At 43.6% G+C, this 14406-nt stretch overlaps 1 protein-coding gene across 1 annotated transcript in view; it reads left to right on the forward strand.

The window, feature by feature from the left end:
- The first annotated feature begins 13510 nt into the window (after positions 1 to 13510).
- Positions 13511 to 14406, forward strand: part of SMAD9 (SMAD family member 9) — a 43532-nt gene continuing 42636 nt past the window's right edge. Inside the window, exon 1 of the mRNA XM_069758955.1 lies at positions 13511 to 14097. The gene's annotated coding sequence lies outside the window, so the exon portion shown is untranslated. The remainder of the gene's footprint in view (positions 14098 to 14406) is intronic.

The following is a 14406-nucleotide window of genomic DNA, read 5'->3' on the forward strand; positions in this document are numbered from 1 at the left end:
TGCATAAATTAAATGGGATTATTCATTGTTTCTCCCCCTTCTGTGTTCTAGTCTCCACCTGGACTCAAACTCACAGCTCCATGTCCATAAGCTATTGTCCTATCTAGGAGCCACAGCCCACAGTGATGTAGATAGGAGAATTTGGTAATCTTGACCTGTATTGCAGGGAACCCAGAAGCAGGTTGTACATGTCAATAGAGATACATTGTGCATAGCAATGTATTTCTATGGTGCCTGTATACTGAGGTGAAGACAAATATTTTTTGTTCCTATAAAAGTAGTAAAAATAATAAACAATTACAAAAATGTAATTTTTTTTTGTGTGAGTCTCCCCAGGTCTCGAAGCCAAAACCTTAAAGGGAACCTGTCAGCTGTTTTGGCGGCTAAAAGATGCAGCCACTGCCTTTCAGGGCTTTTCTACAGCATTCAATAATGCTGTAAATAAGCCCCCGATCCAACCTGCAAGATAAGAAAAATACGTTTTATTATACTCACCCGGGGGGGTGGTCCGATCCAATGGGTGTCGTGGGTCTGGTGCCTCCCATCTTCTGTTGAGGGCAGAGTAAATTCCTGCAGTGCGCAGGCGCCGGGAAAGGTCAGAGAGGCCCAGTGCCTGAGCCTCAACAGGGCAGATCAGTAAGTCTGCGCCAGGAGCGTGATGCCGGGGAGCTATAAATCAAGCAGGAGGGCGCTCCCCTGGGTGAGTATAATAAAACTCATTTTTCTTCACTTGCAGGTCGGATCGGGGGCTTATCTACAGCATTATAGAATGCTGTAGATAAGCCCTGAAAGGCAGTGGTCGCATGTTATAGCGGCCCAAACAGCTGACAGGTTCCCTTTAACATAACAGGCAGGCACTAAGCTACTGAGCCACAAGCTCTCATGATGTGATGGGAAGAATTCTGTGTACTCTATCTATATTGCAGAGGGAGAATAAGAGATTTTTTCATTCTATAAAATTACTAAAAAATTATGAAAAACACTTGATAATGAAAACAACATTTTTAATGCATTTTTTTTATAATAAACATTACACATCAGCAAATAACACTGACATATTTGGTATCCCTGTAATCGTAACGACATGCACAACACAGCAATAAGATAATTTATGGGGATCGGAAAATGGCGTAAAAAAATTGTCGTAATTGATATCTTTTCTCTATACCCATAAAAAAGTAATAAAACTGTAATGCTGATCCCGTGTTTAGCAGCGTCTTCAGACCACAGGTGGCGGAGACTTCATGGAATCACATCCATTTTGCTTGGAAATTTAGACCGTGTTCACATGTAGCATAGATGCTGCGTATTTTCTGCTGCTTTTTTGCGCAAAAATTCTGCTGTGTTTAACTGTTCAAGCAAAGTGGATGTGATTCACTCCTGCACCAAAAACACAACAAATAAGGGAGAGAAGATTGTTATTGCGTACCGTAGTTTGATGCGGACAACCGCAGAAAAGAAAAAACTGTATTTCTGGAACATGTGAATATGGCCTACGGACACAAAAAAGCGAGATGTCATGTAGTGAACCTACAGAAAGATGACAAAGATCTGTAGGCTACAGCTGAATGAACAAAAAATAAATCTACAGATCCCAACTAGAGATGAGCAGGATGCATAGATGATGTCTCGCAAGCTCTAGCTAATCAAAGTCCGCTGGGGATGCTGGAAGGTTAGAGATTCGCGACCTCCTGTCCTGACTTGCACGCTAGGACAGAGACCCGTGAATCAATTCGTTCATCTCTAGTCCCAACTGTTCTGGATACAGTGAATAGTCCTGAATTTGGGTTTGTTCCCTCAGGCTCAGGCATCTGCCGCATTTCCCTCACTACAAGGGCCCATCTGACAACTCCTCCTGCCAGGGGAGAAAGAAATAGTAAATGGGGGTGGATTTGGGTGTTACCAGGGTCATGGCCAAAATTTGCTGTGGCGCTGGATCATCTGTCTTTCATTCTGTTGTTCATAAGTTGGGAGGTATGGTGCAGGGAGGAGGTGATAAATAATGTAGGTGTATTTGCTCCTACAAATGTTTTGCTTGGCACAGATTTAGGCAGGATGGTTGTCCATTATGGTTCAGATGATACGATTAGCCATAAAGTTGTGTCAGAATCTAACCCTGCTTTTTCACCTGCATCCTCGCCCGAGGTAGGGATAGTGGCCATTTTCCTCCCATTGTAATGAGTGGCAGGAAGCTTGGTAGGATCAGTGACCAAGGGCAGATTAAGAGTAGCTAGGCCCCCAGGCAGTTTGGAAGGCGTTGTTGCTCCCCCAGGTACCCAATGTATCACGTGACATGTCACATGATCCCCTTTGATAGATTATGTGATAGGTAATGTAAGTACAGTGGGGAAAAAAGTATTTAGTCAGCCACTAATTGTGCAAGTTCTCCCACTTAAAAAGATGAGAGAGGCCTGTAATTGACATCATAGGTAGACCACAACTATGAGAGTCAAAATGAGAAAACAAATTCAGAAAATCACCTTGTCTGATTTGGCAAGATTTATTTTGTAAATTATGGTGGAAAATAAGTATTTGGTCACCTAAAAACATGCAAGATTTCTGGCTCTCACAGACCTGTAACTTTTTCTTTAAGAGGCTCCTCTGTTCTCCACTCATTACCTGTAGTAATGGCTCCTGTTTGAACTTATCAGCATAAGACACCTGTCCACAACCTCAAACAGCCACACTCCAAACTCCACTATGGTGAAGACGAAAGAGCTGTCGAAGAATACCAGAAACAAAATTGTAGCCCTACACCAGGCTGCGAAGGCTGAATCTGCAATAGGCAAGCAGCTTGGTGTGATGAAATCAACTGTGGTAGCAATAATAAGAAAATGGAAAACATACAAGACCACTGATAATCTCCCTCGATCTGGAGCTCCACGCAAAATCTTACCCCGTGAGGTAAAAATGATCATAACTGTGAGCAAAAATCCCAGAACCACACGGGGGGACTTGAATGACCTGCATAGAGCTGGGACCACTGTAACAAAGGCTACCATCAGTAACACACTACGCCGCCAGGGACTCAGATCCTGCAGTGCCAGACGTGCTCCCCTGCTTAAGCCAGTACATGTCCGGGCCCATCTGAAGTTTGCTAAAGAGCATTTGGATTATACAGAAGAGTATTGGGAGCATGTCATATGGTCTGATGAAACTAAAGTAGAACTGTTTGGTAAAAACCAAACTCGTCGTGTTTGGAGGAGATAGAATGCTAAGTTGCATCCAAAGAACACCATACCTACTGTGAAGCATGGGGGTGTCAACATCTTGCTTTGAGGCTGTTTCTCTGCAAAGGAACTAGGACGACTGATCTGTGTACATAAAAGTATGAATGGAGACATGCATTGTGAGATTTTGAGTGCAAACCTCCTTCCATCAGCAAGGGCATTGAAGATGAAACGTGGATGGGTCTTTCAGCATGATAATGATCCCAAGCACACCGCCAGGGCAATGAAGGAGTGGCTTCATAAGAAGCATATGAAGGTCCTGGAGTGGCCTAGCCAGTCTCCAGATTTCAGCCCCATAGAAAACCTTTGGAGGGAGTTAAAAGTCCCTGTTGCCCAGTGACAGGCCCAAAACGTCACTGCTCTAGAGGAGATCTGCATGGAGGAATGGGCCAACATACCACTAACAGTGAGTGCCAACCTTGTGAAGACTTACAGAAAACGTTTGACCTCTGTCATTGCCAAAAAAGGATATTTAACAAAATATTGAGATTAACTTTTGTTAATGACCAAATACTTATTTTCCACCATAATTTGCAAAATAAATCTTGCCAAATCAGACAAGGTGATGTTCTGGATTTGTTTTCTCATTTTGACTCTCATAGTTGTGGTCTACCTATGATGTCAATTACAGGCCTCTCTCATCTGGGAGAACTTGCACAATTGGTGGCTGACTAAATACTTTATTTCCCCATTGTAACACACAGGTCCTCTGGTGCACATCTTCAGATGAAAAAAGAGCGATAGCGGCACGTGTAACACGGCGCACAAGTTTTTCTCTTATGTACAGCACTATACATAACATGAGCCCCCCACATAGCCACCTATATACAGTATGAGCCCCCACATAGCCTTCTATGTACAGTATGATCCTCCAGTCTCCTATATACAGTGGGAGCCCGCACATAGCTGCCTATATACAGTATGAGCCCCCACATAGCCACCTATATACAGTATGAGCCCCCACATAGCCTCCTATATACAGTATGATCCTCCAGTCTCCTATATACAGTGTGAGCCCGCACATAGCTGCCTATATACAGTATGACCCCCCACAGTCTACTATAAACAGTATGAGCCCACACATAGCTACCTGTATACAGTATGAGCCCCCATATAGCTGTCTATATACAGTATGAGCCTCACATAGCTTCCTATATATAGTATGAGCCCACATAGCTGCCTGTATACAGTATGAGCACCATTTAGCCTTCTATATACAGTATGAGCCCCCATATAGCCTCCTATATACAGTATGAACCCAAATATAGCTGCCTATATACAATATGAACCCCATATAGCCTCCTATATACAGTTTGAGCCCCCATATAGCCTCCTATATACAGCAAGACCCCACACATACAGTGCAGAGCAAAAGTTTGGACACACCTTCTCATTTAAAGATTTTTCTGTATTTTAATGACTGTAAAAATTGTACATTCACACTGAAGGCATCAAAACTATGAATTAACACATGTGGAATTATGTACTTAACAAAAAAGTGTGAAACAACTGAAAATATGTCTTATATTCTAGGTTCTTCAAAGTGGACACAGGAGTAAAACCAGGTATTACATATGAGGGAATAACCAATGTATGAATAGTCCACCCATAAACAAATATCAACAGTAAACCCGGCCACCACCTGTGTCAAAATAGTATAGTGAAACCACTAAAAGAACAGAGAAAACATGCACCGAACATGAATCAAGCCAGAATAGAAGAAAGATGACAGGGAATATTCCAATATATCACTTTTATTATTGTATAGTAACAGACAGTAACCAATAAAATATAAGGATAAAATAGCTATGTATATGTATAATTATACCATATGTTTTTTTTTTATGTGCACATATCAAGGAGATATATATATAGTGCAGTTTCCAATTTGCACTAGGCAGGTCAAAAATATTTTGTATATATAAATTGGATACCCCAGTAAATAAAATTGTAGGTATAGAAGTAGAGATCATATGTAAAAGATATATAAAAAAGTTTATATATATAAAAATACAAAGCAGAATCTGAATGTATAAAAAATGTGTAGTTATAAAACAGATGTATATTACCACACGAGTGAAGTGATTTATATGTGTGTAAAATATAACATATAACATGCAGGGGATGCAAAAGAGAAAGTGCTACGTGCAGATTATATAATGAACGAGTTGCTATGCAAATTCTATGTGTATAAAATATGCAAGAGATGCAAACCAAATAGTGCAATGCGCCGTGCATGCTGTGGACGCTGGCATCGGCAATTAGACTCATACCAACAAGCTATATAAACCCCTCGGTCACTACTCAATATACCCCCTGACAAAGGAACTTTTTGGGTCCGAAACGCACGTCGGGGTGCACATAGTTACACATTGGCGGTCCTGGAAATATCTCCCCCAGTTTTATAAGTAAGTAGCATTGGATCATATGTTCGTTTAGCATTTTTTTCCATGTAGATTATGCATGGCATATATAGCAAGCCGTCTCTTATATAACTTGCACATTGCACTTTTTGGTTTGCATCTCTTGCATATTTTATACACATAGAATTTGCATAGCAACTCGTTCCTTATATAATCTGCACATAGCACTTTCTCTTTTGCATCCCCTGCATGTTATATGTTATATTTTACACACATATAAATCACTTCACTCGTGTGGTAATATACATCTGTTTTATAACTACACATTTTTTATACATTCAGGTTCTGCTTTGTATTTTTATATATATAAACTTTTTTATATATCTTTTACATATGATCTCTACTTCTATACCTACAATTTTATTTACTGGGGTATCCAATTTATATATACAAAATATTTTTGACCTGCCTAGTGTAAATTGGGAACTGCACTATATATATATCTCCTTGATATGTGCACATAAAAAAATATATGGTATAATTATACATATACATAGCTATTTTATCCTTATATTTTATTGGTTACTGTCTGTTACTATACAATAATAAAAGTGATATATTGAAATATTCCCTGTCATCTTTCTTCTATTCTGGCTTGATTCATGTTCGGTGCATGTTTTCTAGGTTCTTCAAAGTAGCCACCTTTTGCTTTGATGACTGCTTTGCACACGCTTGGCATTCTCTTGATGAGCTTCAAGAGGTAGTCACCGGGAATGGTTTTCACTTCACAGGTGTGCCCTGTCAGGTTTAATAAGTGGGATTTCTTGCCTTATAAATGGTGTTGGGACCATCAGTTGTGTTGAGCAGAAGTCTGGTGGATACACAGCTGATAGTCCTACTGAATAGACTGTTAGAATTTGTATTAGGGCAAGAAAAAAGCAGCTAAGTAAAGAAAAACGAGTGGCCATCATTTAAGAAATGAAGGTCAGTCAGTCCAAAAAATTGGGAAAACTTTGAAAGTGTCCCCAAGTGCAGTGACAAAAACCATCAAGTGCTACAAAGAAACTGGCTCACATGAGGACCGCCCCAGGAAAGGAAGACCAAGAGTCACCATTCCCGGTGACTACCTCTTGAAGCTCATCAAGAGAATGCCAAGAGTGTGCAAAGCAGTCATCAAAACAAAAGGTGGCTACTTTGAAGAACCTAGAATATAAGACATATTTTCAGTTGTTTCACAATTTTTTGTTAAGTATATAATTCCACATGTGTTAATTCATAGTTTTGATGCCTTCAGTGTGAATTTACAAGTTTCATAGTAATGAAAATACAGAAAAATCTTTAAATGAGGTGTGTCCAAAAGTTTGCTCTGTACTGTTGCTCCCTATATACATTATGAGCCCTACGCCCTACATAGCCTCCTATATACAGCAAGACCCCAGACATAGCTCCCTATATACATTATGAGCCCTACATAACCTCCTAAATACAGTATGAACCCCCACATAGCAACCTATATACAGAATGAGCCCTCACATAACCCATATACAGTACATAACATAGTAACATAGTTATTAAGGTTGAAAGAAGACTTTAAGTCCATCTAGTTCAACCCATAGCCTAACATGCCCTAACATGTTGATCCAGAGGAAGGCAAAAAAAAACCCATGTGGCAAAGAGTAAGCTCCACTTTGGGAAAAAAATTCCTTCCTGACTCCACATACGGCAATCCGACTAGTTCCCTGGATCAACGCCCTATCAAGGAATCTAGTATATATACCCTGCAATATTATACTTTTCCAGAAAGGTATCCAGTCCCCTCTTAAATTTAAGTAATGAATCACTCATTACAACATCCTACGGCAGAGAGTTCCATAGTCTCACTGCTCTTACAGTAAAGAATCCGCGTCTGTTATTATGCTTAAACCTTTTTTCCTCCAAACACAGAGGATGCCCCCTTGTCCCTGTTTCAGGTCTATGATTAAAAAGATCATCAGAAAGGTCTTTGTACTGTCCCCTCATATATTTATACATTAACATAAGATCACCCTTTAGTTTTCGTTTTTCCAAACTAAATAGCCCCAAGTGTAATAACCTATCTTGGTATTGCAGACCCCCCAGTCCTCTAATAACCTTGGTCGCTCTTCTCTGCACCCGCTCCAGTTCAGCTATGTCTTTCTTATACACCGGAGACCAGAACTGGGCACAGTATTCTAAGTGTGGTCGAACTAGTGACTTGTATAGAGGTAAAATTATATTCTCCTCATGAGCATCTATGCCTCTTTTAATGCATCCCATTATTTTATTTGCCTTTGTAGCAGCTGCCTGACACTGGCCACTGAATATGAGTTTGTCATCCACCCATACACCCAGGTCTTTTTCGTTGACGGTTTTGCCCAGAGATTTAGAATTATAGGCACACATCACATACTAAAAGAAGACACCACATACTCACCTTATTCCCATTCCCCTGGCGCTCTGCTCCGGTCCCTGAGGCTCCACTTGTACTTGTGGTGCGCACATGCTGGCGTGCGCCAGCATGTGACAGCAGAGGTGATGGAAGCTCCAGGAAATACCTCCTAACAGGGTATTTGCGCCGCAATTGGCAGTGCCCAAAACATTCTAGTGAGGGCAATCTGGGCATGGGCACTCCTGGAGTCTTGGGCTGTAGCCCTTATTGCCCCTATTATAATCCTCCTATGTCTGTGCAATGAATGTTTCAGATGATCTTAGTGGTGATGACATCCTCATCTACAACTGCAGCAGATGACTGTATCCCCCTAGTGTTTAATGGGGTGGTAGTTGATATGGGAAAGATTGTGTCTGTGCCAAAGGTACCATCTGCATTGACACCACCGCAGGATAAGATGGAAGTAAGCCCAAGGGGTCAGATTTACTGGGAGGGAGGATAAGGTAGCAAGGCTAATGTGCCTGAACTAGTTTTCTAGTGTGGGTAAGCTAATAGGAAGATGAGCAATCCCTTGAGAATCTTCCAGTGTGGAGTGTGGGGGAGACTACCAAGAGCGGATCTCTGGATCCATGCCTTAAAGTGCTGTGGTTCTCCATTTGTCTCTGAGAGATGCCAGTACTCAAAGGACCCAGGGCAGACTGGATGTACACAGATATAATACAGATGAAGAATTTGGCACTCCAAAGTAGATGCAAAGATAAGAAATATTTATTTTAAAGAAGCAATCCACTGTATATTCATATAACGTTTCGCCTTACGTCAGGCCTTCATCAGAAGCAGTGTATAAAAGTCTATTATGAAACTAATTGAGGTAGCAGCGCTTAGGGTATATGCAAGTCTGTGCTGAGAAGATAGTGCTGGGGTACCCAGGTGTTCACAGCTCGGAGCATGAGCCCTTATAGTTTGTCTCAAGCTGAGGAGGAGGCAAGGATCCATGTTACTGTGGGGTTCCCTAAAAAGCCCCTGCCTGCTGATTTGGGAGAACCCCAAAGAAAAATGATCTGCTTACAGGTGATGGAAAAATGAATATGCCAGATGAATCTACGAAAATATTGTCTGATGTGATCCTTAGTGATTGTCAGATTGTCATAAACATGATGCTGGGTGCAGTAGTCCCTCGCTGAATGTATGTGGGAGTTTGCACAGCAACAAACAGGATTAAACCATTCACACTTTTTTGTCCTGAGGAGAAGAAACTGGTCCTAAGCTCATCTGCATCACAAAGCCATAAACTCACCAGGGTATCCCACACAAACCTGATCATACCACAATGAGGTATATATATATATATATGTTAATGCACTGAGCACCAGAGGGTTAATGTGCAGCAGTCTGTATGATAAATGTAGGGGGGATATTAATGGACCTTGGTTGTCATTTGATATCAGTCTGTAAACATTTAGAATGAGCTATGGTCAATTTATGCAATAATAAAAAAGGAGGAGGAATTATGGAAAATGTAATATAATTGAACGTGTCCTTGGGTAGAGCCCGATGTGGAAGGTTTATTTTTCCCATTAGTCCTGGGAATTGCAGTTACTCATCACAATCCAAAGGTGGGGGAAAAACATTAACTATATGCGTCATAAAATGCAATTATCCTGACCCAGGTCTGTAGGTGACATCACAGTAGTGGTCTCCCCCCTCCCAAGGGTCACACCCATACCCCAGCTCCTGTGAGGGGGGTTGTGACACATAACAGTGCACATTGATGTGATAATGTTATAATAGACTATGACATCTGAACACTGGTGAGCAAAACACTGCACGTCATAGAGATAAATTAAAAGATTATAGAAATATCCATGTAGACAGCTGGTTAGGGAAGAAAGTGAAACCACAGGTTTAGACTGGTTTAAATAAGGTAGAAAGGCGCCAGAGTAAATTGGAGCATGCAGGATGGATGGAGGAGTTGTACTATGTGAATAATATATTGGGTATGGGAATGTGAGTGCAATGCAGAGGAGGGTGAGTGCAGGTGCAATAGTGAAGAGGAATCTGTCCGGCATTGGGAAGAAAAACAAAAAAAATCCTCATGCAGCCCCACATAAGGACACTGCCACCACCATGTTTCACTGTAGGCACCATGCATTTAGCAAAAAGTGAAACCTGGTAGTGACAGTGCCCTTATGTGGGGCTGCATGAGTGCTGCTGATGTCGGGGAGCTACATTTCAATGAGTATCAGGGTGAAAGCAGCAGAGGCCAGACCCGGGACAGGTGTGTAACAGAAATCACTGACCTCTCAAGATGATTCTCAACAACATAGCATCTTCTGGCCTGTTACCTGCTAGATCCTAGAGGAAGTTCTATGCTGGAATATGGAGGGGCTTCTTGGAGCTTAGCTGATATTTTCTATTGCCAGCTGTGGAGCTGCAGAAATGCTCCCTGCCTGACAATCAGTTAGATGCTGGCAAAATTGAGCATGAGAACAATCTGGCCCTATCCCCCTCCCTGGAACCCCGTGCAGTAGGTCAGATTGGCCCTATTTTGGGGTTGAGCGGTGGGGGCCCACCAGGGACTTCTCCAGCACATAGTGGGTCAGTCCAAGCCTGATCAATAGTATTGATTATTAAACCGACTAAGGCTGTGTGGACACGTTCCGGATTTTTTTGCGGTTTTTACACTATAAAAACGTGATAAAACCGCAAAAAACGCTCACATTAAGCATCCTATTTAAAAGAATGCAATCCGCATTTTGTATGCACATGCTGCGTTTTTTTCCTGAGCGGAAACTCATTTCAGAATGTTCATTAATTTGTGGAATCGTGGGGATTCCACACGCATAGGAATGCATTGATCCGCTTACTTCCCGCATGTGGCTATGCCCACCATGCAGGAAGTAAGCGGATCATGTGCGGATGGTACCCGGGGTGGAGGAGAGGAGGCTCTCCTCCACGGACTGGGCACCATATAATTGTTAAAAAAAAAATTAAAATAAAAAATAGGGATATACTCACCTTCTAATGGCCCCGGAGTCCTCCCGCCTCTCAGCGGTGCACGCGGCGGCTCGGATGCTGTGTGCGAAGGACCTACGATGACGTCGCGGTCACGTGACCATGACGTCATCCCAGGTCCTTCGCACACAGCATCCCAGCCGCGGCGTGCACCGCTGAGGAGATCGGGTGACGTCGGAAGGTGAGAATAACTTTTTTTTTTTAATTATTTTTAACATTAGATCTTTTTACTATTGATGCTGCATAGCTCTATAGGCCTCCAGTCACATACAGGAGACAATGGCTCCTGCAGTGCATCACTGAAAAGGTTACCTGAGTTCAGGCTCTCACTTTTTGGCAAAGCTGCGTGGGAATTTTCCCACACAGCAGTGCCGCAAGTGAAAGTATGAACTATACTCACAGCAGCCTCCCGTCATTGTTTCGCCGGAGCCCCTGGAGAGCGGTTGCATCAGCTGATGTGGCAGCTCTCCACGGGAGATCTTCGTGGGACACCCGTATTAATTGGATTTCTGCGGATCAGGGAGTATATTTTTTGTTTATTATTTTAATATTTTTTACAGGTGAGCAATGGCTTCGGGATCAAGGTGATTGGTATGTACTGTATGTTGTATATACTGTATGTTGTATGCACTGTATGTTGTATGTACTGTACGTTGTATGTACTGTACGTTGTATGTACTGTATGTTGTATGCACTGTATGTTGTACCGTACGTTGTATGTACTGTATGTTGTATGTACTGTACGTTGTATGTTGCATGCACTGTATGTTGTATGTTCTGAATGTTGCATGTTCTGTATGTTGTAAATACTGTATGTTGTATGTTCTGTATGTTGTATGCACTGTATGTTGTATGCACTGTATGTTGTATGTTCTGAATGTTGTGTTCTCCATGTTGTATGTTCTGTATGTTGTATGTACTGTCTTTGTATATATGTGTGTGTGTTTTTTGTACACTTGAGTACAGTAGCCGGATGAAGGGACTATACTGTCCCATCATCCAGCTACCTGTCATTGTAGCAGGAGTAGCCGGATGGGACTAGTAGTCCCATCGGACGATGCCTGCCTACATACAGACCCACACACACGGAGGACGCACGGACCCTGGATCTAGTCTACTCGTTTGCCCTGTTTTCTAGGTAAGGTATAATCATGATACTTATATTATTGGGCCCTCTTTAGTATCTATGTACGCAGATGGTGGTACTTATATTTTGTAACATAGTGGTAATGACTTCTTAATCCACCTGGTACTAGTAATGAGTGGACTTTGACCCCGGCTCCGTGCGCTCCGTTTATGCTCTTTTCAGTGGTGTCCCTGTGCACCCTGTGGTGCTGAGCCACATCTGTTCTGGTTTTATATGTATACATTTTTCTTTTTATATAATAAAGTTGATATTTACACAGTTATATTGGGTTTTTGATCGTTTTTGGGGTCTTGATTGATCCATATTTCGTTTGTTCTATAGTTGGTAGCGATTTACCCTAAAATATATATATATACATATATATATATATATATATATATATATATATATTAGTCCTTGTGGCATGGCATTTCTATTAATATCTCTTTGACTACATTATTTTGCTATGCATATCCTTGTCGTGTGCCTGTTTACACACAGCCTCGCACACACCCAAGCACAGACACACACAGCCCTGCAGATGCACGCGATCCCCGTACACAGCCCCGCAGACACACACAAACACCCGCACACACATCTTCACGGCACACACAGTCTCTGCCCACACACTCTTCCCCCTCCCGATCTGCAGCATTTCTCGCACCCAACTCTGCAGCAAAACCGCAGATCTTTTTTAAACCTGCGATTTTGCTGCGGATTGGCCTGACACAATGGAAGTCAATGGGTGCAGAAACGCTGCAGATCCACAAATAGAATTGACATGCTGCGGAAAAAACAACGCTGCGTTTCCGTGCGTTTTTTTCCGCAGCATGTGCTCAGCGGATTTGGTTTTCCATAGGTTTACCTGGTACTGTACACCACATGGAAAACTGCTGCGGATCCGCGGGCAAATCCGCAACGTGTGCACATAGCCTAACTCGCCTGGAGACGGCCATGGTGAAAAGAAAAACGAATATCGTCTCCGTCCTTATGGCACGTGGATAATGTAGGCAGTGATTAGTGTGAACTAAATCCACGCATCGCCTTTTTTCATACAATTTTCAGGTGAGAACACGTGACTTACGGAGGACGGCGCAGACTGTGACTGGTGGCAGCCGAACTGTGACTGCTGGCAGCCGGACTGTGAATGGTGGCAGCCGGACTGTGAATGGTGGCAGCCTGACTGTGAATGTTGGCAGCCTGACTGTGAATGTTGGCAGCCTGACTGTGACTGCTGGCAGCCTGACTGTGAATGGTGGCAGCCGGACTGTGAATGGTGGCAGCCTGACTGTGAATGTTGGCAGCCTGACTGTGACTGGTGGCAGCCTGACTGTGAATGTTGGCAGCCGGACTGTGATGGGTGGCAGCCAGTCTTTGACTGGTGGCAGCCAGACGGTGACTGGTGGAAGCCTGTGATGGGTGGCAGCCAGAAGGTGAATGGCGGCAGCCAGACGGTGACTGGTGGAAGCCTGTGAATGGTGGCAGCCAGAAGGTGAATGGTGGCAGCCAGACGGTGACTGGTGGCAGCCGGCCGGTGAATGTGGTGAGAATAGTTTGTCTTTCTGGAGCAGTGTTGTGTGGAGAGGACTGACCAGTGCCCCCTCACCACCTGGCCGCCATAAAGTCACAATAACGTTTGTCCTGCAGCCAGTGTGACCTCCATCACCTGCAGCCGCCACCACTAGCCCGGTCCCGGTGCCCGGCAGGCAGCAGCAGTGTGTGGGAGACGTGTCCTGGGCCGCTGCCAGCTGTGCGCAGTAATGCTCCTGACAGCAGCCTGAGCGGCTCCAGCCTGACTGCCGCCTCGCCCTGTGCTCTGTTCTTCCCGCTCCTCCTCCTCCTCCTGCTGCTGCTTCCTTCGTTGTGACTTCACATGCACAGGCGACCAGGGACCAACAGTGATCGGCCAGTACCAACAGGGACTACCAGGGACCGGCCCGGGCCACAGCAGCACAGGTAGGACCGCGGCTTCGTCTCCCATGTGCCAGCCATACGGTGCGGGGCTCACACATGGAGGTGACAGGCGCTGGGCAGGATAGGGTACAGTCACCTCGGCTGCTGGTTCCGGATGGCCCAGAACAGACGGAGCACTGGGGTCTGCAGGACGTGGGCGCCCTCCTCCTAATACAGCAGTGCCTCTGTGTCTACTGCCCCCACAGATACAGCCCGGCTGGGCTAGGGGAAGGCTCCCGAGTCCGCAGCACATGCGGGATAACTACTACTCATTCTGTGACTTGTAGTGCCAGTTGCTTTATTGCAAGTGAT

The sequence above is a fragment of the Ranitomeya imitator genome, chromosome 3, assembly GCF_032444005.1.
Source record: "Ranitomeya imitator isolate aRanImi1 chromosome 3, aRanImi1.pri, whole genome shotgun sequence".
Lineage (NCBI taxonomy): Eukaryota > Metazoa > Chordata > Amphibia > Anura > Dendrobatidae > Ranitomeya > Ranitomeya imitator.